At 38.1% G+C, this 23,935-nt stretch overlaps 10 pseudogenes; all 10 read right to left on the minus strand.

Annotated features, from left to right (window-relative positions):
* Positions 1-7,282: 7,282 nt before the first annotated feature.
* Positions 7,283-7,401, minus strand: LOC127965916 (uncharacterized; annotated as a pseudogene).
* Positions 7,402-7,889: 488 nt separating this feature from the next.
* Positions 7,890-8,008, minus strand: LOC127963617 (uncharacterized; annotated as a pseudogene).
* An 816-nt stretch (positions 8,009-8,824) lies between these two features.
* On the minus strand, positions 8,825-8,943 carry LOC127963623 (uncharacterized; annotated as a pseudogene).
* A 365-nt stretch (positions 8,944-9,308) lies between these two features.
* LOC127965922 (uncharacterized) lies at positions 9,309-9,427 on the minus strand (annotated as a pseudogene).
* A 4,203-nt stretch (positions 9,428-13,630) lies between these two features.
* On the minus strand, positions 13,631-13,749 carry LOC127960192 (uncharacterized; annotated as a pseudogene).
* A 2,559-nt stretch (positions 13,750-16,308) lies between these two features.
* LOC127963624 (uncharacterized) lies at positions 16,309-16,427 on the minus strand (annotated as a pseudogene).
* Positions 16,428-16,799: 372 nt separating this feature from the next.
* Positions 16,800-16,918, minus strand: LOC127965928 (uncharacterized; annotated as a pseudogene).
* A 4,204-nt stretch (positions 16,919-21,122) lies between these two features.
* Positions 21,123-21,241, minus strand: LOC127960244 (uncharacterized; annotated as a pseudogene).
* A 1,219-nt stretch (positions 21,242-22,460) lies between these two features.
* LOC127963636 (uncharacterized) lies at positions 22,461-22,579 on the minus strand (annotated as a pseudogene).
* Positions 22,580-23,799: 1,220 nt separating this feature from the next.
* LOC127963641 (uncharacterized) lies at positions 23,800-23,918 on the minus strand (annotated as a pseudogene).
* Between the last annotated feature and the right edge of the window lie 17 nt (positions 23,919-23,935).

Here is a 23,935-nt window from a genome sequence, read left to right on the forward strand (position 1 = left end):
CCTGCCATTGCCAGATCTTTACCATGTGGTCCATCCATTTTTGTAAACAAAAAAGCACAAACAAAAGCTTGCCTCCAAGCAGATAAACTGCTTGGAGCTTAAACGTGGGCTTTTTTCCCAAAACAAACCCAAATCTCCTCCCACAGAATAAACAGAAAAAAGTAAAATACAAAATAAAGCTTTAGAAGAGCCTTTCTCTTCCAACTGCAATCAGACACACCTTCCCAATCACTCTCTATCGCCGCCAGGTTGGTATGGCCATAAGCGAAGACTGCTGCAAAGAGAGAGCTATTTAAAGATCAGCCAATCTAATCGCCGGTACATTATATAAGTAGGAAAGAAAACCCTAAAGCTTAAAGCACCTGGTATTCCCAGGCGGTCTCCCATCCAAGCACTAACCAGGCCAATACCTGCTAAGATTAAGAGATCGGGCATTGACTCTTTTTTTTTTTTTTTTTTTTTTTTTTTTTAAAGATTATTATATAATTAGTAATAAATTTCCAATAATATTAGAGCACCTGGTTTTCCGAGGCGGTCTCCCATCCAAACACTAAACAGGTCCATAGCTGCTAAGATTCAAAGATTGGGCATTGACTCTTTTTGTTTCAAGATAATTATATAATTAGTACAAATTTCCAAAAATATTACAGCAAATGGTATTCCGAGGCGGTCTCCCATCCAAGCACTAAACAGGTCCATACCTCCTAAGATTCAAAGATTGGGCATTTACTCTTTTTTTTTTTTTTTTTTTGCAAGATTATTATGTAATTAGTAAAAATTGCCAAAAATATTACAGCAACTGGTATTTCCCGGCCGTCTTCCATCCAAGTACTAACCAGGCAAAACCTGCTATTATTCAGAGATCGGGCATTGACTTTTTTTTTTTTTTTTTCAAGATTATTATATAATTTGTGAAAAATTTCCAAAAATCTTAAAGCAACTGGTATTACCACAGTGTCTCCCATCCAATTACTAACCAGGCCCATACCTGCTAAGATTCAGATATGGGGCATTGACTCCTTTCTTTTTTTCTTGCAAGATTATTATATAATTTGTGAAAAATTTCCAAAAATCTTAAAGCAACTGGTATTACCAGGGGGTCTCCCATCCAATTACTAACCAGGCCGAAACCTGCTTAACTTCCGAGCTCAGACATGATCTGGCATAGCCTTTTTTTTTTTTTTTTTTTTTTTATCTTTTTATTTAACTTTCAATTCACAGTTTTCTATTGCATTATTCCATCCGATTGACTTTCATTTCAATACATTTGTATGATTCGTTTTTTCCAATTGATCAACTTAATTTTTCATAATCATACAGCAATAAAAATATAGAACATAAATAAAATACACACAAATATGTTTACATTTACTTAATTGACATCAGCCATTCTCAACCAGATTGTTACTCTTTACCAATTGAAACATATTTCTTCCCCCACATTTTGATGTATGAACTTATTTGTAGTCAAAAAAAACTCTTTCCCCTCTTTATCTCCATACTTACAAATCAACTCTACATCTCTTTGTATCATTGACTTAAACATATCTTTTACTTTTACCTTTCTCCCTTCAAAATGTGCATAGTTCCTTCTTAGCACTACTGCTAGTCTGGCATGACTCAGAACAAAATTAATTAAACAAATGTCAGTTGATTTCCTTTTCCCGAAAGTTCCAAACAAAAACAATTTTCCCCATTCCTCCTCGGTCTCAACTTTGACACTCCAGTTTTCTAGTAACAGATTTTTAAGAAAATCAAAAAAATCCACCAACTCTTCACATCATAAAAAGTAATGTAAGAAACTCTCATGGCCATTACCACATACGTCACAAATGACATTTACCTCATTATTTATTTTGTTTAACACCACATTTGTGTAAATTCTATTATGTCTTATCAGAAAGTCATTATTCTCACACTCTATACTGTTGTATTTTATGTTTAAGTTTGACCATATTTTCTTCACATCTAAATCTTCAAATACTTTCTTCCACACCTTTTCTGATGCTGGTTCTTTTATAACATCAACTATTATTCTCCTGTATATATTCTTTACACTCATATTTTTTAATTTGTTTTTCTCAGCATTATCATCCACATACATCTCCGGCATACATTTTTCCACGTTAGATACATATTCACGTTCGATCATATTAGTCCACTGCAAAGGTATACTTGATTTAATTTTTCCATATATTTTATTTACTTTCTCTCTGTTCTCCATTCCTTCCAGATCACACACAGTATCATAAATGCAGTTATTTTTTAGAAATCCTGGAATAACTTCATACATAATGTCCTTCACTTGTTTTATACCCCCTTCTATAAATTTACATTCATACAATGTTTTATTTTTATGTTTAATCTTTTCGTTGAGAAATAGTGGTAGATTTTTAATCACCTGTATGTCTTCACATTCATATTCTATTTTGGGAAGGAACTGTCTCCATGCCTCTAATACTTCCCGATATATTTCTGGTATTCCTTCTGTCATTGATTGCTTAAAGCCCATATACCATCCATTGTCCCCTATTCCTCCCACATCATCAATATATTTCCTTAAGAATTCCTTCCACCCATAATCCCATAGCCCTCCCATATATTTTTTCACCGTTTTTATTCTCATCGCAGCCCTTTTTATTTCTAGGTCCATCAAGCTTAAGCCTCCTTCCCATCTCTTACCCACCAATGTTTTCTGTGCAATTTTCACACCTTTTCCCTCCCATATAAAATCACATACAATTTTATTCAATTCATTCATCACCCACCCTGGCATTTCCATTACACTCATTACATAAACACAAACTGACAACAGCAGGCTATTTACTACTATTACTTTCCCATTTAACTTTAATTTCCTCCCTTTCCATGTTGCACTTACTGTTCTTATTTTATTAATTACCCCAGTCCAGGTCACATCTCTTGCCTCTTTGCTTTCGACCCCTAAATATACCCCTAATACTTTCATATATTTTTCCTCCACTCTTATCCCTACCTCTACTCTCTCTACCTCCCCTATATACATTAATTCAGATTTATCTACATTTATTTTTGCCCCTGATGCCTTCCCAAACATCTTTACTATCTCTAAAACTCTTTTTACACTGTTTCCTTCCCTCACTGTAATTGTAGTGTCATCTGCATATTGGTTTATAGTACACATTCCTCCATATGGCAACTCAATACCAACTACCCTTCTATCCCTCTTGATTAGAGTGGCTAGAGGCTCTACTGAAATTGCATATAATAATGCAGACAGGGGACAGCCCTGTCTCACTGACCTTCCTATCTTAAACCTGTCTGTTAATACTCCATTTATTTTTATGCAACTTTTTGCCTTCTCATATAGTCTCTTCACCCACCCTATCATTCTACTTCCAAATCCAAACTTCTCTAATACCTTAAATAAGTATTTGTGTTCTACCCTATCGAATGCTTTATTCCAATCTATCCCTAATACTATTCCTCCCTTCTTATCTCGTTTCATGTACTCTATCACATCCCTAACTGTCCCTATCGTGTCTGCTATATCCCTGCCTGGTATGCTGTAACTTTGTGTTGGTTGCACTATACTTCCAATCACTTTTTTCACTCTGTTCGCTAAAACTTTAGTCAGTATTTTATAATCCACATTTAATAGACTGATTGGTCTATAGTTCTCTATATTCAACCTATTCCCCTTCTTATACACCAGAGCTATCACTCCCTCTACCATTCTATCTTGCACCATCCCTGTTCTTTCCATCTCCTTGAACACTTTAACTAAAATCGGTGCTACCTCTTCTCTATATGTTTTATACCATTCAATACCAATCCCATCACTCCCTGGACTTTTTCCACTTTTCAACCCCCCTATTGCCGCTTCTACTTCCTTCTCATCTATCTCTCTATCACACCACTCTGCATCCTCCTTATTTAGAATATTTTCTACACTTTCTAATACTCCATCTATACTTCTCTCATCCACTTCTCCTCTCTTATATAATTCTCCATAGAATTCTTGAACTCTCTCCAAAATCTCTACATAGTCTTTGGTTGTTTTGCCCTCTTTTGTATTTATTTCATTTATATATGTCTTACTTTGTCTCCTTTTCTCTAGCCCTAAAAAATACCCTGTGCATTTCTCACCTTCTAATGCATATTTTGCCTTGCTTCGTAAAATAGCTCCTCTGCATTTCTCTCTTTCATATTTTTCTAGCGCCATCTTAACCTCTATATATTTTTCCATACTGTATCCTTCTTCATCTTCAGCCTTAACTAACTCCTCTCTCAATCTTTCTCTAAGCATAATTTCCTCCTTCTTCATCTTTCCTCTTCTTTTCTTACTGTATTTTATACTAATTAACTTAATTTGATCCTTTATTTCCTCCCATCTCTCTGCTATTGTACCCTCTAATCCACCGTCTCTTGTATACTCATCTATCTTCTCTTCTTCCCTATTTAATAGATCCTTCATCTGTATTTCATATTCTTCCTCTTCGATATACCCTGCATTCAAGATCCACATCCCTCCTCCTACCTCCTCACTCCCTACCTTGATTCTGAACCTTACACTATCGTGATCACTTAAACTATTTACCTGATGTTTTATCCCGTCTATGTATCTAATTATTTCTTCTTCAACTAACACTAAATCTATTCTACTCTGTTTTAATATACCTTCTCTTAACTGCCTTCTAGTAAATTCTCTTTTTTCTGGATTTTCATACCTCCACACATCTATTAACCCCTTTTCTCTCATTATCTCCATCAACATTCCCCTAGATTTTCCCATCTAAATTTTACCCCCTTTCCCACATCCAATCTGCTACATTTTATATTAAAATCTCCCACTATAATACATTTCCCCACAATCAATCCTTTTAACTCTTTCAAAATTTCCCTCCTGTCCCCTTCTATATTTGGAACATATATATTTATTAATCTAAAATCCATATCTCTATACATGAATTCAACCACCAAGATCCTTCCCCTCTGGTCTTTATACACCTCTCTTATACCTTCTACAATATCTTTTTTAAATAATATTGCCACACCTCTTGCATTTTTTGCACCATTATTATAGTATATGTCCCCTCTCCACTCTTCTCTCATCTCCTTTACTTTATCCTCCTCCCAGTTTGTCTCCTGTATACAGATTATATCACTCCGATAAGTAAATAAAAGTTTTTTCATCTTGTTTTTATCCCTTAACCCATTTATGTTTATTGAAGTTACAGTGGCCATGAGAGTAACCCAGAAGAAAAACTAAACAAAACCAGGAACACATGCACAGTTCATTCATACATCACATACCCGCTCGTGGTTCTTTTATCTGCTCAACCTGTTCTCCGTCCATCTCAGACTTCCTCTTTGAACTCAGTCTTATAATCTTTGTTTTCAGTCCATCTTTCTTTTCATTGTCTCCCTTTTCTCCACCTCTGCTTTCTATCAGTTTCTGTGCAGTATTTTTCTTTGCCTCTTCTTTACCTCTTTCTTTCACATTACTTTCATCTGTCTCCTCCTCTTCTTCGATCACTTCCGACTGCTCCATCTCCTCCTCCTCCTCCTCCTCCTCATCCGCTTCACTGAAACGTTCAGCTGTGTCTCGCCATTCCATTTTGCTTCTTCTCTCACTATCTTCAGCTCCGTCTTTCTCTCCACCGCTCACCACATCAGTTGTTTCCTCCTCTTGCTCCTCTGTCAGAACACTGCTCCTCCTTTCACCTTTTTTTTTACCGTCCACTCGCTCTCTCTCTAATCCCATCCATTCTTCACAATCTCTTGCATAATGGCCTCCACCATTGCACTTGAAGCATTTTAATTCAGGGCACTCTCTAATTATGTGCCCTGGCTTGATACAGAGTCTGCAAACACGTATTTGCCTATCATGGATGACACGAAAATATTCGGTGCCTCTCAGAGTCTCAAACTTTGTGGAGTATGGTAGTGAACATACCTGTTCTGTGAAGCGAACTTTTAAGAAACGTGTCCCATCAACTATATCTGTTCCAGGCCACACCCGGCGTTTGATCGGTGAAAGTGGTCGTACTCCCCACTCCTGTAGCTTGGCGAGTATCTTCTCATCCTCTAAATACACAGGCAGATTGATAAAGGACACCACCATATCATTATTCATTATATCCCTGGCATGCACCATCACTCCTTTCACTCTCACTCCATCCATTAGTTTCCTCTTTGCCTCTTCATCCTTCATTGTGAGCTCATAGACCCTTTCACCTCTCACCCTGCAGCCAATCACTTCTCCACACTCCTTCTTTACTCCTTTCAGTAAATCCATCATTGAAATCTTTTCAGTTCCCTCCACCTCTACTTCCACAGTCAGCTCTTTGTTGTACTTCCCTTTTGATTTTCCTTGCACTGCTCTGCTGTTTTCTTCTCCCTCTTCCCACAAATGTCCTGTGACTTTACTTGAATCCTGTTGCTTTTGGATCTCTGCTTGTTTGACTTCACCTCTTCTTTGCTCCTCCTCTTCATTCCTCCCATTGCTACTTTTTCTCATCATGGTTAGTTCTGTTTCTTTATCTGCAGCCATGCTGTGCATCTGCAGCATGCTAGAATGAGAAAAATGTCAAAAAAGTCCCCCAGACAGCCTGAGCTGTCGGGGGAATTTATTAAAGTCAGCAATAACTATCCAGCAACTAATGTCCCAAACAGAAATCAAAACTGAAAACCAGGATATGTAGAAACAGACGGTTAATTTAAACAAACAGAGTTGAGCCTTTCTCTCTGTGCTGCAAGCCTATCACTTCCTGTTGGCTCTCTAGCGCCGCCAGGTTGGTATGGCCGTAAGCGAAGACTGCTGCAGAGAGAGAGCTATTTAAAGATCAGCCAATCTAATCGCCGGTACATTATACAGGACCAAACCTGCTTAGCTTCCGAGAGCAGACGAGATCAGGCATAGCCAGGTTGTTACGGTCGCAAGCGAAGGATACTGCAAAGAGAGGACTATTTAAAGATCAGCCAATCAAATCGCCCATACATTATATAAGTAGGAATGAAAATCCAAAAGCTTACAGCACCTGGTATTCCGAGGCGGTCTCCCATCCAAGCACTAACCAGGCCAATACCTGCTAAGATTAAGAGATCGGGCATTGGCTCTTTTTTTTTTAAGATTATTATATAATTAGTAATAAATTTCCAATAATATTAGAGCACCTGGTATTACCATGGGGTCTCCCATCCAAACACTACACAGGTCCATGACTGCTAAGATTCAAAGAATGGGCACTGACTCTTTTTTTTTCAAGATTATTATATAATTTGTGAAAAATTTACAAAAATCTTAAAGCAACTGGTATTACCAGGGGGTCTCCCATCCAATTACTAACCAGGCCCAAACCTGCTTAGCTTCCGAGCTCAGACATGATCTGGCATAGCCAGGGTGGTATGGCCATAAGCGAAGACTGCTGCAAAGAGAGAGCTATTTAAAGATCAGTCAATCTAATCGCCGGTACATTATACAGGACCAAACCTGCTTAGCTTCCGAGAGCAGACGAGATCAGGCATAGCCAGGTTGTTACGGTTGCAAGCGAAGGATACTGCAAAGAGAGGACTATTTAAAGATCAGCCAATCAAATCGCCCATACATTATATAAGTAGGAATGAAAACCCAAAAGCTTACAGCACCTGGTATTCCGAGGCGGTCTCCCATCCAAGCACTAACCAGGCCAATACTTGCTAAGATTAAGAGATCGGGCATTGGCTCTTTTTTTTAAGATTATTATATAATTAGTAATAAATTTCCAATAATATTAGAGCACCTGGTATTCCGAGGCGGTCTCCCATCCAGACACTAAACAGGTCCATGACTGCTAAGATTCAAAGAATGGGCATTGACTCTTTTTTTTTTTCAAGATTATTATATAATTTGTGAAAAATTTCCAAAAATCTTAAAGCAACTGGTATTACCAGGGGGTCTCCCATCCAATTACTAACCAGGCCGAAACCTGCTTAGTTTCCGAGCTCAGACATGATCTGGCATAGCCAGGGTGGTATGGCCATAAGCGAAGACTGCTGCAAAGAGAGAGCTATTTAAAGATCAGTCAATCTAATCGCAGGTACATTATATAAGTAGGAAAGAAAACCCTAAAGCTTAAAGCACCTGGTATTCCCAGGCGGTCTCCCATCCAAGCACTAACCAGGCCAATACCTGCTAAGATTAAGAGATCGGGCATTGACTCTTTTTTTTTTTTTTTTTTTTTTTTTTTTTTTTTTTTAAGATTATTATATAATTAGTAATAAATTTCCAATAATATTAGAGCACCTGGTATTCCGAGGCGGTCTCCCATCCAGACACTAAACAGGTCCATGACTGCTAAGATTCAAAGAATGGGCATTGACTCTTTTTTTTTTTCAAGATTATTATATAATTTGTGAAAAATTTACAAAAATCTTAAAGCAAATGGTATTCCGAGGCGGTCTCCCATCCAAGCACTAAACAGGTCCATACCTCCTAAGATTCAAAGATTGGGCATTTACTCTTTTTTTTTTTTTTTTTTTTTTTTGCAAGATTTTTATGTAATTAGTAAAAATTGCCAAAAATATTACAGCAACTGGTATTTCCCGGCCGTCTTCCATCCAAGTACTAACCAGGCAAAACCTGCTATTATTCAGAGATCGGGCATTGACTTTTTTTTTTTTTTCAAAATTATTATATAATTTGTGAAGAATTTCCAAAAATCTTAAAGCAACTGGTATTACCAGGGTGTCTCCCATCCAATTACTAACCAGGCCCATACCTGCTAAGATTCAGATATGGGGCATTGACTCCTTTCTTTTTTTCTTGCAAGATTATTATATAATTTGTGAAAAATTTCCAAAAATCTTAAAGCAACTGGTATTACCAGGGGGTCTCCCATCCAATTACTAACCAGGCCGAAACCTGCTTAGTTTCCGAGCTCAGACATGATCTGGCATAGCCAGGGTGGTATGGCCATAAGCGAAGACTGCTGCAAAGAGAGAGCTATTTAAAGATCAGTCAATCTAATCGCCGGTACATTATCTAAGTAGGAAAGAAAACCCTAAAGCTTAAAGCACCTGGTATTCCCAGGCGGTCTCCCATCCAAGCACTAACCAGGCCAATACCTGCTAAGATTAAGAGATCGGGCATTGACTCTTTTTTTTTTTTTTTTTAAGATTATTATATAATTAGTAATAAATTTCCAATAATATTAGAGCACCTGGTATTCCGAGGCGGTCTCCCATCCAGACACTAAACAGGTCCATGACTGCTAAGATTCAAAGAATGGGCATTGACTCTTTTTTTTTTTCAAGATTATTATATAATTTGTGAAAAATTTACAAAAATCTTAAAGCAACTGGTATTACCAGGGGGTCTCCCATCCAATTACTAACCAGGCCCAAACCTGCTTAGCTTCCGAGCTCAGACATGATCTGGCATAGCCAGGGTGGTATGGCCATAAGCGAAGACTGCTGCAAAGAGAGAGCTATTTAAAGATCAGCCAATCTAATCGCCGGTACATTATATAAGTAGGAAAGTAAACCCTAAAGCTTAAAGATCAGCCAATCTAATCGCCGGTACATTATACAGGACCAAACCTGCTTAGCTTCCGAGAGCAGACGAGATCAGGCATAGCCAGGTTGTTACGGTCGCAAGCGAAGGATACTGCAAAGAGAGGACTATTTAAAGATCAGCCAATCAAATCGCCCATACATTATATAAGTAGGAATGAAAACCCAAAAGCTTACAGCACCTGGTATTCCGAGGCGGTCTCCCATCCAAGCACTAACCAGGCCAATACCTGCTAAGGTTAAGAGATCGGGCATTGGCTCTTTTTTTAAGATTATTATATAATTAGTAATAAATTTCCAATAATATTAGAGCACCTGGTATTACCAGGGGGTCTCCCATCCAAACACTACACAGGTCCATGACTGCTAAGATTCAAAGAATGGGCATTGACTCTTTTTTTTTTCAAGATTATTATATAATTTGTGAAAAATTTACAAAAATCTTAAAGCAACTGGTATTACCAGGGGGTCTCCCATCCAATTACTAACCAGGCCCAAACCTGCTTAGCTTTCGAGCTCAGACATGATCTGGCATAGCTTTTTTTTTTTTTTTTTTTTTTTTTTTTTTTATTCAATAATTTCACATTTGACATATACATAAATTCCAATGCGTGTCACATCATTATCATATTCACTCATTCTATATTCATTATTGAATTTCACCCTCCATTATACGCTTATACTTACAATCCTAATTATCCAGGCATATTTATCATATGTTCTTTAAAGCATTGCAGAACTCTAGCATTGTTCCCCGTAAACCATATCATTCGCTATATCCAGTCTACTAAAAACTGTATTAAAATCTCCCATTACAATAATATTTTCCCATTTCTCCATCTGACCATTTAAATCCTTAAAAAAACATTTTCTTTTCTGCCTCTTCATTTGGCGCATGTACATTACACACAAAAACATTTTCCCCTCCTATAACCATTTTCACAATAATACATTTCCCTCCATTATCCCGATATATGATTTCAACATCATCATTCATGTGTCTTTTACATAAAACCGCAACGCCTTTCCCAATCCCCCCACCATTGTTATAATAAATTCCTCCTCTCCAACTTCTTTTAAAACATTCAATCATTTCATCTTTCCAAAATGTTTCTTGTAATAATATCACATCAGCTTTTTTGCATAGCGCTTTCATTTTCCCAAATTTATCAATTTTTGTTAAACCCCTCACATTGATTGAAACAAAACAAAGAGCCATTAACAACAAAACATTAATTTTTCATACTTTTCTCCCACATTCTCCATTAAAACTCCATCTTCATTTGTACCTGAGTTTCTTCTCCTTCTCTGTCCTTTTTCTCTACTTTCTCCTACATATGTTTTGGTGTCCAATATTCCTCTCTTCATTCCCCTCCTCAGCTCCTCCAAATTTACTTCTATGCATTCCTCTACTTGCTCCTTCTCCTTTTTTTCCTCCTGTCTTTCTTTTATTATAACATCCACCGGACCCCTACACCCCTCTATCATATGTTCCACCATTTCAAACCCCTCTCTTCTCTCCAACTCCTTATCCCCCCCCTTTTCCTGCTCCTGACTTTTACTATCATTCAGAGACCCATCTTCCTCTCCCTCATTTATGACTCTTTCCATACTCTCCATATTCTCCTCTGGTTCACCATGTTCAGTTTTATCATTTGTCTCTTCTTCATGTTCACTTTCACAGTCACACCTTATGAATACTTTCCCACAATCCAGACATTTATCAGCTTTACAGTCTTTCGCGAAATGCCCTTGCTCAAAGCATTCATAACATTTGAAATCATGACAGTCCCTGAAAATGTGTCCTGGCTGCATACACATCCGACATAGTTTTTGCTGTCCATCATGTATGACCCTAAAGTACTGAGTGCCATCTGCCGTTTCAAATTTAGCACTATAGAGTAGTGATGTTACCTCTTTTGGAAATTTAACCTTCACATACCTCGTTCCATCAGCAATGTTTGTTCCAGGATAGACTCTTCTCTTTATTTTTGTCATTGGATTAACTCCCCAAAACTTCAATTTGTTCTCAATCACTTCATCCTCCAAGTATGCAGGCAAGTGAAGAAAAGACACAATATGTTCCTTTACCTCCAGCCTCCTTATTTCGAAGAATTGACCTTTTATTTCCATTCCATCCAATAATACATCACAAAGTTCTGCATCTTCCACAGTCAACTCATATTCCTCCCCATACTTTGGTCTCACTGCCAGCAATTTACCAAATCCAATCTTCTCTGAAACTACTTTAATGATATCCACAGCTTTTACCTCCTTATTTCCTTTTAAGTCCAACACCACCGTTGCTTCTTTCAGATAATCCACTCTTTGCTTGATTCCCCTCTGTGCTCCATGATCCATATTTCCTCCATTTGCCTCTCTTGATGATCTATCTGCTCCATGTGGTTCCAAACGTTCTTCTAGTCCTCCTGCCATTGCCAGATCTTTACCATGTGGTCCATCCATTTTTGTAAACAAAAAAGCACAAACAAAAGCTTGCCTCCAAGCAGATAAACTGCTTGGAGCTTAAACGTGGGCTTTTTTCCCAAAACAAACCCAAATCTCCTCCCACAGAATAAACAGAAAAAAGTAAAATACAAAATAAAGCTTTAGAAGAGCCTTTCTCTTCCAACTGCAATCAGACACACCTTCCCAATCACTCTCTATCGCCGCCAGGTTGGTATGGCCATAAGCGAAGACTGCTGCAAAGAGAGAGCTATTTAAAGATCAGCCAATCTAATCGCCGGTACATTATATAAGTAGGAAAGAAAACCCTAAAGCTTAAAGCACCTGGTATTCCCAGGCGGTCTCCCATCCAAGCACTAACCAGGCCAATACCTGCTAAGATTAAGAGATCGGGCATTGACTCTTTTTTTTTTTTTTTTTTAAAGATTATTATATAATTAGTAATAAATTTCCAATAATATTAGAGCACCTGGTTTTCCGAGGCGGTCTCCCATCCAAACACTAAACAGGTCCATAGCTGCTAAGATTCAAAGATTGGGCATTGACTCTTTTTGTTTCAAGATAATTATATAATTAGTACAAATTTCCAAAAATATTACAGCAAATGGTATTCCGAGGCGGTCTCCCATCCAAGCACTAAACAGGTCCATACCTCCTAAGATTCAAAGATTGGGCATTTACTCTTTTTTTTTTTTTTTTTGCAAGATTATTATGTAATTAGTAAAAATTGCCAAAAATATTACAGCAACTGGTATTTCCCGGCCGTCTTCCATCCAAGTACTAACCAGGCAAAACCTGCTATTATTCAGAGATCGGGCATTGACTTTTTTTTTTTTTTTTTCAAGATTATTATATAATTTGTGAAAAATTTCCAAAAATCTTAAAGCAACTGGTATTACCACAGTGTCTCCCATCCAATTACTAACCAGGCCCATACCTGCTAAGATTCAGATATGGGGCATTGACTCCTTTCTTTTTTTCTTGCAAGATTATTATATAATTTGTGAAAAATTTCCAAAAATCTTAAAGCAACTGGTATTACCAGGGGGTCTCCCATCCAATTACTAACCAGGCCGAAACCTGCTTAACTTCCGAGCTCAGACATGATCTGGCATAGCCAAGGTGGAATGGCCATAAGCGAAGACTGCTGCAGAGAGAGAGCTATTTAAAGATCAGCCAATCTAATCGCCGGTACATTATACAGGACCAAACCTGCTTAGCTTCCGAGAGCAGACGAGATCAGGCATAGCCAGGTTGTTACGGTCGCAAGCGAAGGATACTGCAAAGAGAGGACTATTTAAAGATCAGCCAATCAAATCGACCATACATTATATAAGTAGGAATGAAAATCCAAAAGCTTACAGCACCTGGTATTCCGAGGCGGTCTCCCATCCAAGCACTAACCAGGCCAATACCTGCTAAGATTAAGAGATCGGGCATTGGCTCTTTTTTTTTTTTAAGATTATTATATAATTAGTAATAAATTTCCAATAATATTAGAGCACCTGGTATTAACATGGGGTCTCCCATCCAAACACTACACAGGTCCATGACTGCTAAGATTCAAAGAATGGGCACTGACTCTTTTTTTTTTCAAGATTATTATATAATTTGTGAAAAATTTACAAAAATCTTAAAGCAACTGGTATTACCAGGGGGTCTCCCATCCAATTACTAACCAGGCCCAAACCTGCTTAGCTTCCGAGTTCAGACATGATCTGGCATAGCCAGGGTGGTATGGCCATAAGCGAAGACTGCTGCAAAGAGAGAGCTATTTAAAGATCAGTCAATCTAATCGCCGGTACATTATACAGGACCAAACCTGCTTAGCTTCCGAGAGCAGACGAGATCAGGCATAGCCAGGTTGTTACGGTCGCAAGCGAAGGATACTGCAAAGAGAGGACTATTTAAAGATCAGCCAATCAAATCGCCCATACATTATATAAGTAGGAATGAAAACCCAAAAGCTTACAGCACCTGGTATTCCGAGGCGGTCTCCCATCCAAGCACTAAAAAGGCCAATACTTGCTAAGATTAAGAGATCGGGCATTGGCTCTTTTTTTTAAGATTATTATATAATTAGTAATAAATTTCCAATAATATTAGAGCAGCTGGTATTCCGAGGCGGTCTCCCATCCAGACACTAAACAGGTCCATGACTGCTAAGATTCAAAGAATGGGCATTGACTCTTTTTTTTTTTCAAGATTATTATATAATTTGTGAAAAATTTACAAAAATCTTAAAGCAACTGGTATTACCAGGGGGTCTCCCATCCAATTACTAACCAGGCCCAAACCTGCTTAGCTTCCGATCTGAGACATGATCTGGCATAGCCAGGGTGGTATGGCCATAAGCGAAAACTGCTGCAAAGAGAGAGCTATTTAAAGATCAGCCAATCTAATCGCCGGTACATTATATAAGTAGGAAAGAAAACCCTAAAGCTTAAAGCACCTGGTATTCCCAGGCGGTCTCCCATCCGAGATCGGGCATTGACTCTTTTTTTTTAAGATTATTATATAATTAGTAATAAATTTCCAATAATATTAGAGCACCTGGTTTTCCGAGGCGGTCTCCCATCCAAGCACTAAACAGGTCCATACCTCCTAAGATTCAAAGATTGGGCATTTACTCTTTTTTTTTTTTTTTTTGCAAGATTATTATGTAATTAGTAAAAATTGCCAAAAATATTACAGCAACTGGTATTTCCCGGCCGTCTTCCATCCAAGTACTAACCAGGCAAAACCTGCTATTATTCAGAGATCGGGCATTGACTTTTTTTTTTTTTTTCAAGATTATTATATAATTTGTGAAAAATTTCCAAAAATCTTAAAGCAACTGGTATTACCAGGGTGTCTCCCATCCAATTACTAACCAGGCCCATACCTGCTAAGATTCAGATATGGGGCATTGACTCCTTTCTTTTTTTCTTGCAAGATTATTATATAATTTGTGAAAAATTTCCAAAAATCTTAAAGCAACTGGTATTACCAGGGGGTCTCCCATCCAATTACTAACCAGGCCGAAACCTGCTTAGTTTCCGAGCTCAGAGATGATCTGGCATAGCCAGGGTGGTATGGCCATAAGCGAAGACTGCTGCAAAGAGAGAGCTATTTAAAGATCAGTCAATCTAATCGCCGGTACATTATACAGGACCAAACCTGCTTAGCTTCCGAGAGCAGACGAGATCAGGCATAGCCAGGTTGTTACGGTCGCAAGCGAAGGATACTGCAAAGAGAGGACTATTTAAAGATCAGCCAATCAAATCGCCCATACATTATATAAGTAGGAATGAAAACCCAAAAGCTTACAGCACCTGGTATTCCGAGGCGGTCTCCCATCCAAGCACTAACCAGGCCAATACTTGCTAAGATTAAGAGATCGGGCATTGGCTCTTTTTTTTAAGATTATTATATAATTAGTAATAAATTTCCAATAATATTAGAGCACCTGGTATTCCGAGGCGGTCTCCCATCCAGACACTAAACAGGTCCATGACTGCTAAGATTCAAAGAATGGGCATTGACTCTTTTTTTTTTTCAAGATTATTATATAATTTGTGAAAAATTTACAAAAATCTTAAAGCAACTGGTATTACCAGGGGGTCTCCCATCCAATTACTAACCAGGCCCAAACCTGCTTAGCTTCCGAGCTGAGACATGATCTGGCATAGCCAGGGTGGTATGGCCATAAGCGAAAACTGCTGCAAAGAGAGAGCTATTTAAAGATCAGCCAATCTAATCGCCGGTACATTATATAAGTAGGAAAGAAAACCCTAAAGCTTAAAGCACCTGGTATTCCCAGGCGGTCTCCCATCCGAGATCGGGCATTGACTCTTTTTTTTTAAGATTATTATATAATTAGTAATAAATTTCCAATAATATTAGAGCACCTGGTTTTCCGAGGCGGTCTCCCATCCAAGCACTAAACAGGTCCATACCTCCTAAGATTCAAAGATTGGGCATTTACTCTTTTTTTTTTTTTTTTTTTTTGCAAGATTATTATGTAATTAGTAAAAATTGCCAAAAATATTACAGCAACTGGTATTTCCCGGCCGTCTTCCATCCAAGTACTAACCAGGCAAAACCTGCTATTATTCAGAGATCGGGCATTGACTTTTTTTTTTTTTTTCAAGATTATTATATAATTTGTGAAAAATTTCCAAAAATCTTAAAGCAACTGGTATTACCAGGGTGTCTCCCATCCAATTACTAACCAGGCCCATACCTGCTAAGATTCAGATATGGGGCATTGACTCCTTTCTTTTTTTCTTGCAAGATTATTATATAATTTGTGAAAAATTTCCAAAAATCTTAAAGCAACTGGTATTACCAGGGGGTCTCCCATCCAATTACTAACCAGGCCGAAACCTGCTTAGTTTCCGAGCTCAGACATGATCTGGCATAGCCAGGGTGGTATGGCCATAAGCGAAGACTGCTGCAAAGAGAGAGCTATTTAAAGATCAGTCAATCTAATCGCAGGTACATTATATAAGTAGGAAAGAAAACCCTAAAGCTTAAAGCACCTGGTATTCCCAGGCGGTCTCCCATCCAAGCACTAACCAGGCCAATACCTGCTAAGATTAAGAGATCGGGCATTGACTCTTTTTTTTTTTTTTTTTTTTTTTTAAGATTATTATATAATTAGTAATAAATTTCCAATAATATTAGAGCACCTGGTATTCCGAGGCGGTCTCCCATCCAGACACTAAACAGGTCCATGACTGCTAAGATTCAAAGAATGGGCATTGACTCTTTTTTTTTTTCAAGATTATTATATAATTTGTGAAAAATTTACAAAAATCTTAAAGCAACTGGTATTACCAGGGGGTCTCCCATCCAATTACTAACCAGGCCCAAACCTGCTTAGCTTCCGAGCTCAGACATGATCTGGCATAGCCAGGGTGGTATGGCCATAAGCGAAGACTGCTGCAAAGAGAGAGCTATTTAAAGATCAGCCAATCTAATCGCCGGTACATTATATAAGTAGGAAAGTAAACCCTAAAGCTTAAAGATCAGCCAATCTAATCGCCGGTACATTATACAGGACCAAACCTGCTTAGCTTCCGAGAGCAGACGAGATCAGGCATAGCCAGGTTGTTACGGTCGCAAGCGAAGGATACTGCAAAGAGAGGACTATTTAAAGATCAGCCAATCAAATCGCCCATACATTATATAAGTAGGAATGAAAACCCAAAAGCTTACAGCACCTGGTATTCCGAGGCGGTCTCCCATCCAAGCACTAACCAGGCCAATACCTGCTAAGGTTAAGAGATCGGGCATTGGCTCTTTTTTTAAGATTATTATATAATTAGTAATAAATTTCCAATAATATTAGAGCACCTGGTATTACCAGGGGGTCTCCCATCCAAACACTACACAGGTCCATGACTGCTAAGATTCAAAGAATGGGCATTGACTCTTTTTTTTTTCAAGATTATTATATAATTTGTGAAAAATTTACAAAAATCTTAAAGCAACTGGTATTACCAGGGGGTCTCCCATCCAATTACTAACCAGGCCCAAACCTGCTTAGCTTTCGAGCTCAGACATGATCTGGCATAGCTTTTTTTTTTTTTTTTTTTTTTTTTTTTTTTATTCAATAATTTCACATTTGACATATACATAAATTCCAATGCGTGTCACATCATTATCATATTCACTCATTCTATATTCATTATTGAATTTCACCCTCCATTATACGCTTATACTTACAATCCTAATTATCCAGGCATATTTATCATATGTTCTTTAAAGCATTGCAGAACTCTAGCATTGTTCCCCGTAAACCATATCATTCGCTATATCCAGTCTACTAAAAACTGTATTAAAATCTCCCATTACAATAATATTTTCCCATTTCTCCATCTGACCATTTAAATCCTTAAAAAAACATTTTCTTTTCTGCCTCTTCATTTGGCGCATGTACATTACACACAAAAACATTTTCCCCTCCTATAACCATTTTCACAATAATACATTTCCCTCCATTATCCCGATATATGATTTCAACATCATCATTCATGTGTCTTTTACATAAAACCGCAACGCCTTTCCCAATCCCCCCACCATTGTTATAATAAATTCCTCCTCTCCAACTTCTTTTAAAACATTCAATCATTTCATCTTTCCAAAATGTTTCTTGTAATAATATCACATCAGCTTTTTTGCATAGCGCTTTCATTTTCCCAAATTTATCAATTTTTGTTAAACCCCTCACATTGATTGAAACAAAACAAAGAGCCATTAACAACAAAACATTAATTTTTCATACTTTTCTCCCACATTCTCCATTAAAACTCCATCTTCATTTGTACCTGAGTTTCTTCTCCTTCTCTGTCCTTTTTCTCTACTTTCTCCTACATATGTTTTGGTGTCCAATATTCCTCTCTTCATTCCCCTCCTCAGCTCCTCCAAATTTACTTCTATGCATTCCTCTACTTGCTCCTTCTCCTTTTTTTCCTCCTGTCTTTCTTTTATTATAACATCCACCGGACCCCTACACCCCTCTATCATATGTTCCACCATTTCAAACCCCTCTCTTCTCTCCAACTCCTTATCCCCCCCCCTTTTCCTGCTCCTGACTTTTACTATCATTCAGAGACCCATCTTCCTCTCCCTCATTTATGACTCTTTCCATACTCTCCATATTCTCCTCTGGTTCACCATGTTCAGTTTTATCATTTGTCTCTTCTTCATGTTCACTTTCACAGTCACACCTTATGAATACTTTCCCACAATCCAGACATTTATCAGCTTTACAGTCTTTCGCGAAATGCCCTTGCTCAAAGCATTCATAACATTTGAAATCAGGACAGTCCCTGAAAATGTGTCCTGGCTGCATACACATCCGACATAGTTTTTGCTGTCCATCATGTATGACCCTAAAGTACTGAGTGCCATCTGCCGTTTCAAATTTAGCACTATAGAGTAGTGATGTTACCTCTTTTGGAAATTTAACCTTCACATACCTCGTTCCATCAGCAATGTTTGTTCCAGGATAGACTCTTCTCTTTATTTTTGTCATTGGATTAACTCCCCAAAACTTCAATTTGTTCTCAATCACTTCATCCTCCAAGTATGCAGGCAAGTGAAGAAAAGACACAATATGTTCCTTTACCTCCAGCCTCCTTATTTCGAAGAATTGACCTTTTATTTCCATTCCATCCAATAATACATCACAAAGTTCTGCATCTTCCACAGTCAACTCATATTCCTCCCCATACTTTGGTCTCACTGCCAGCAATTTACCAAATCCAATCTTCTCTGAAACTACTTTAATGATATCCACAGCTTTTACCTCCTTATTTCCTTTTAAGTCCAACACCACCGTTGCTTCTTTCAGATAATCCACTCTTTGCTTGATTCCCCTCTGTGCTCCATGATCCATATTTCCTCCATTTGCCTCTCTTGATGATCTATCTGCTCCATGTGGTTCCAAACGTTCTTCTAGTCCTCCTGCCATTGCCAGATCTTTACCATGTGGTCCATCCATTTTTGTAAACAAAAAAGCACAAACAAAAGCTTGCCTCCAAGCAGATAAACTGCTTGGAGCTTAAACGTGGGCTTTTTTCCCAAAACAAACCCAAATCTCCTCCCACAGAATAAACAGAAAAAAGTAAAATACAAAATAAAGCTTTAGAAGAGCCTTTCTCTTCCAACTGCAATCAGACACACCTTCCCAATCACTCTCTATCGCCGCCAGGTTGGTATGGCCATAAGCGAAGACTGCTGCAAAGAGAGAGCTATTTAAAGATCAGCCAATCTAATCGCCGGTACATTATATAAGTAGGAAAGAAAACCCTAAAGCTTAAAGCACCTGGTATTCCCAGGCGGTCTCCCATCCAAGCACTAACCAGGCCAATACCTGCTAAGATTAAGAGATCGGGCATTGACTCTTTTTTTTTTTTTTTTTTAAAGATTATTATATAATTAGTAATAAATTTCCAATAATATTAGAGCACCTGGTTTTCCGAGGCGGTCTCCCATCCAAACACTAAACAGGTCCATAGCTGCTAAGATTCAAAGATTGGGCATTGACTCTTTTTGTTTCAAGATAATTATATAATTAGTACAAATTTCCAAAAATATTACAGCAAATGGTATTCCGAGGCGGTCTCCCATCCAAGCACTAAACAGGTCCATACCTCCTAAGATTCAAAGATTGGGCATTTACTCTTTTTTTTTTTTTTTTTTGCAAGATTATTATGTAATTAGTAAAAATTGCCAAAAATATTACAGCAACTGGTATTTCCCGGCCGTCTTCCATCCAAGTACTAACCAGGCAAAACCTGCTATTATTCAGAGATCGGGCATTGACTTTTTTTTTTTTTTTTTCAAGATTATTATATAATTTGTGAAAAATTTCCAAAAATCTTAAAGCAACTGGTATTACCACAGTGTCTCCCATCCAATTACTAACCAGGCCCATACCTGCTAAGATTCAGATATGGGGCATTGACTCCTTTCTTTTTTTCTTGCAAGATTATTATATAATTTGTGAAAAATTTCCAAAAATCTTAAAGCAACTGGTATTACCAGGGGGTCTCCCATCCAATTACTAACCAGGCCGAAACCTGCTTAACTTCCGAGCTCAGACATGATCTGGCATAGCCAAGGTGGAATGGCCATAAGCGAAGACTGCTGCAGAGAGAGAGCTATTTAAAGATCAGCCAATCTAATCGCCGGTACATTATACAGGACCAAACCTGCTTAGCTTCCGAGAGCAGACGAGATCAGGCATAGCCAGGTTGTTACGGTCGCAAGCGAAGGATACTGCAAAGAGAGGACTATTTAAAGATCAGCCAATCAAATCGACCATACATTATATAAGTAGGAATGAAAATCCAAAAGCTTACAGCACCTGGTATTCCGAGGCGGTCTCCCATCCAAGCACTAACCAGGCCAATACCTGCTAAGATTAAGAGATCGGGCATTGGCTCTTTTTTTTTTTAAGATTATTATATAATTAGTAATAAATTTCCAATAATATTAGAGCACCTGGTATTAACATGGGGTCTCCCATCCAAACACTACACAGGTCCATGACTGCTAAGATTCAAAGAATGGGCACTGACTCTTTTTTTTTTCAAGATTATTATATAATTTGTGAAAAATTTACAAAAATCTTAAAGCAACTGGTATTACCAGGGGGTCTCCCATCCAATTACTAACCAGGCCCAAACCTGCTTAGCTTCCGAGTTCAGACATGATCTGGCATAGCCAGGGTGGTATGGCCATAAGCGAAGACTGCTGCAAAGAGAGAGCTATTTAAAGATCAGTCAATCTAATCGCCGGTACATTATACAGGACCAAACCTGCTTAGCTTCCGAGAGCAGACGAGATCAGGCATAGCCAGGTTGTTACGGTCGCAAGCGAAGGATACTGCAAAGAGAGGACTATTTAAAGATCAGCCAATCAAATCGCCCATACATTATATAAGTAGGAATGAAAACCCAAAAGCTTACAGCACCTGGTATTCCGAGGCGGTCTCCCATCCAAGCACTAACCAGGCCAATACTTGCTAAGATTAAGAGATCGGGCATTGGCTCTTTTTTTAAGATTATTATATAATTAGTAATAAATTTCCAATAATATTAGAGCAGCTGGTATTCCGAGGCGGTCTCCCATCCAGACACTAAACAGGTCCATGACTGCTAAGATTCAAAGAATGGGCATTGACTCTTTTTTTTTTTCAAGATTATTATATAATTTGTGAAAAATTTACAAAAATCTTAAAGCAACTGGTATTACCAGGGGGTCTCCCATCCAATTACTAACCAGGCCCAAACCTGCTTAGCTTCCGATCTGAGACATGATCTGGCATAGCCAGGGTGGTATGGCCATAAGCGAAAACTGCTGCAAAGAGAGAGCTATTTAAAGATCAGCCAATCTAATCGCCGGTACATTATATAAGTAGGAAAGAAAACCCTAAAGCTTAAAGCACCTGGTATTCCCAGGCGGTCTCCCATCCGAGATCGGGCATTGACTCTTTTTTTTTAAGATTATTATATAATTAGTAATAAATTTCCAATAATATTAGAGCACCTGGTTTTCCGAGGCGGTCTCCCATCCAAGCACTAAACAGGTCCATACCTCCTAAGATTCAAAGATTGGGCATTTACTCTTTTTTTTTTTTTTTTTTTGCAAGATTATTATGTAATTAGTAAAAATTGCCAAAAATATTACAGCAACTGGTATTTCCCGGCCGTCTTCCATCCAAGTACTAACCAGGCAAAACCTGCTATTATTCAGAGATCGGGCATTGACTTTTTTTTTTTTTTTCAAGATTATTATATAATTTGTGAAAAATTTCCAAAAATCTTAAAGCAACTGGTATTACCAGGGTGTCTCCCATCCAATTACTAACCAGGCCCATACCTGCTAAGATTCAGATATGGGGCATTGACTCCTTTCTTTTTTTCTTGCAAGATTATTATATAATTTGTGAAAAATTTCCAAAAATCTTAAAGCAACTGGTATTACCAGGGGGTCTCCCATCCAATTACTAACCAGGCCGAAACCTGCTTAGTTTCCGAGCTCAGACATGATCTGGCATAGCCAGGGTGGTATGGCCATAAGCGAAGACTGCTGCAAAGAGAGAGCTATTTAAAGATCAGTCAATCTAATCGCCGGTACATTATACAGGACCAAACCTGCTTAGCTTCCGAGAGCAGACGAGATCAGGCATAGCCAGGTTGTTACGGTCGCAAGCGAAGGATACTGCAAAGAGAGGACTATTTAAAGATCAGCCAATCAAATCGCCCATACATTATATAAGTAGGAATGAAAACCCAAAAGCTTACAGCACCTGGTATTCCGAGGCGGTCTCCCATCCAAGCACTAACCAGGCCAATACTTGCTAAGATTAAGAGATCGGGCATTGGCTCTTTTTTTTAAGATTATTATATAATTAGTAATAAATTTCCAATAATATTAGAGCACCTGGTATTCCGAGGCGGTCTCCCATCCAGACACTAAACAGGTCCATGACTGCTAAGATTCAAAGAATGGGCATTGACTCTTTTTTTTTTTCAAGATTATTATATAATTTGTGAAAAATTTACAAAAATCTTAAAGCAACTGGTATTACCAGGGGGTCTCCCATCCAATTACTAACCAGGCCCAAACCTGCTTAGCTTCCGAGCTGAGACATGATCTGGCATAGCCAGGGTGGTATGGCCATAAGCGAAAACTGCTGCAAAGAGAGAGCTATTTAAAGATCAGCCAATCTAATCGCCGGTACATTATATAAGTAGGAAAGAAAACCCTAAAGCTTAAAGCACCTGGTATTCCCAGGCGGTCTCCCATCCGAGATCGGGCATTGACTCTTTTTTTTTAAGATTATTATATAATTAGTAATAAATTTCCAATAATATTAGAGCACCTGGTTTTCCGAGGCGGTCTCCCATCCAAGCACTAAACAGGTCCATACCTCCTAAGATTCAAAGATTGGGCATTTACTCTTTTTTTTTTTTTTTTTTTGCAAGATTATTATGTAATTAGTAAAAATTGCCAAAAATATTACAGCAACTGGTATTTCCCGGCCGTCTTCCATCCAAGTACTAACCAGGCAAAACCTGCTATTATTCAGAGATCGGGCATTGACTTTTTTTTTTTTTTTCAAGATTATTATATAATTTGTGAAAAATTTCCAAAAATCTTAAAGCAACTGGTATTACCAGGGTGTCTCCCATCCAATTACTAACCAGGCCCATACCTGCTAAGATTCAGATATGGGGCATTGACTCCTTTCTTTTTTTCTTGCAAGATTATTATATAATTTGTGAAAAATTTCCAAAAATCTTAAAGCAACTGGTATTACCAGGGGGTCTCCCATCCAATTACTAACCAGGCCGAAACCTGCTTAGTTTCCGAGCTCAGACATGATCTGGCATAGCCAGGGTGGTATGGCCATAAGCGAAGACTGCTGCAAAGA

The sequence above is a fragment of the Carassius gibelio genome, chromosome A3 (assembly GCF_023724105.1).
Source record: "Carassius gibelio isolate Cgi1373 ecotype wild population from Czech Republic chromosome A3, carGib1.2-hapl.c, whole genome shotgun sequence".
NCBI lineage: Eukaryota > Metazoa > Chordata > Actinopteri > Cypriniformes > Cyprinidae > Carassius > Carassius gibelio.